Below are 1,198 nucleotides of genomic sequence, written 5' to 3'. Positions count from 1 at the left end.
GGGGAGGCATTGGAGGAAACTATGCCCCGTCTCTACGGTTACAAGGGGGTTCGGGGGGTCTAGGTCCCGTGTCTCTGGCTCTGGGAGGGTGTGGGGAGTCTCGGCCCCTCTCCATGGGTATAGATCCACACGTTCAGAGATGCTCGGGGCGGGAGGGACCTCATCCGATCATCGAGTCCGACCCCCGCCCGGGCAGGAACGGCCCCAGCCAGGTGCCTATGCAGCCTTGTCTTGAAGACCCCCCTGGCAGGGGGAGCACCACCGCCCTTGGGAGCCGGTTCCAAATGTTGGCCACCCTTACCGCGAAGAGGATTTTCCTGATGTCCAGCCTCAATCCGCTCTGTCGGTTGGTGACCATTGCTCCTTGTTACCCCAAGAGGCGCCTGGTGAATGGAGCATCTCCGATCCCTCGCTCCGTCCCCTGATGAAAGTATAGGCAGCCACAAGATCCTAGACTCACAGAAGTCGGGTGGGAAGGGACCTTGCAGATCTTCAGATCCGACCCCCTGCCTGGGCAGGAGGGAAACGGGGCTCAAGTGACCCCAGCCAGGTAGGCATCGAGCCAGGGCAGGAGCCAGCACCACTTCCCTTGGAGTTGGTCCCAGATCCTAGCCGCCCTGACTGTGAAGTAGTTCCTACAGATGTCTAATCTGAACCTAGTCTCCAACAACTTGTGGCCATTATTCCTTGTTATCCCGGAGGGTGCTGGGGGGAAACCAGGTCTCCCCCAAACCCTTCTGGTCCCCCCTAGTGAGTGTATAGACAGTCACCAGGTCCCCCCTCAGCCTTCTCTTGTGGAAGCTGAACAGGTTCAGGTCCCGTCGCCTCTCCTCGTAGGGCCTGCCCTGCTGTCCCCGGATCATGCAGGTGGCCTCCTCTGGCCCCTCTCCATGCTGTCCACATCCCTCCTGATGTGCGGCGCCCAGAGCTGGACGCAGTACTCCACCTGCGGCCTGACCAGTGTCGCATAGTGGGGGAGGATCACCTCCCTGGCCCTGCTCGAGATGCATCTGTGGATGCATGGCAAGGTGCGGTTAGCCTTACTGACCGCTCCCTTGCATTAGTGGCTCATGTCCATCCCGGAGTCAACAATGACTCCGAGATCCCTTTTGTCACTGTGTTGTTGAGAAGGGTGTTCCCCAGCCTACAGGTGTGTTGCTGGCTCCTTCCACCTAGATGCAGCACCTTGCACTTGTCC

This window comes from Alligator sinensis, unplaced genomic scaffold, assembly GCF_000455745.1.
Source record: "Alligator sinensis unplaced genomic scaffold, ASM45574v1 scaffold1409_1, whole genome shotgun sequence".
NCBI lineage: Eukaryota > Metazoa > Chordata > Crocodylia > Alligatoridae > Alligator > Alligator sinensis.
This window is presented reverse-complemented; position numbering follows the sequence as displayed.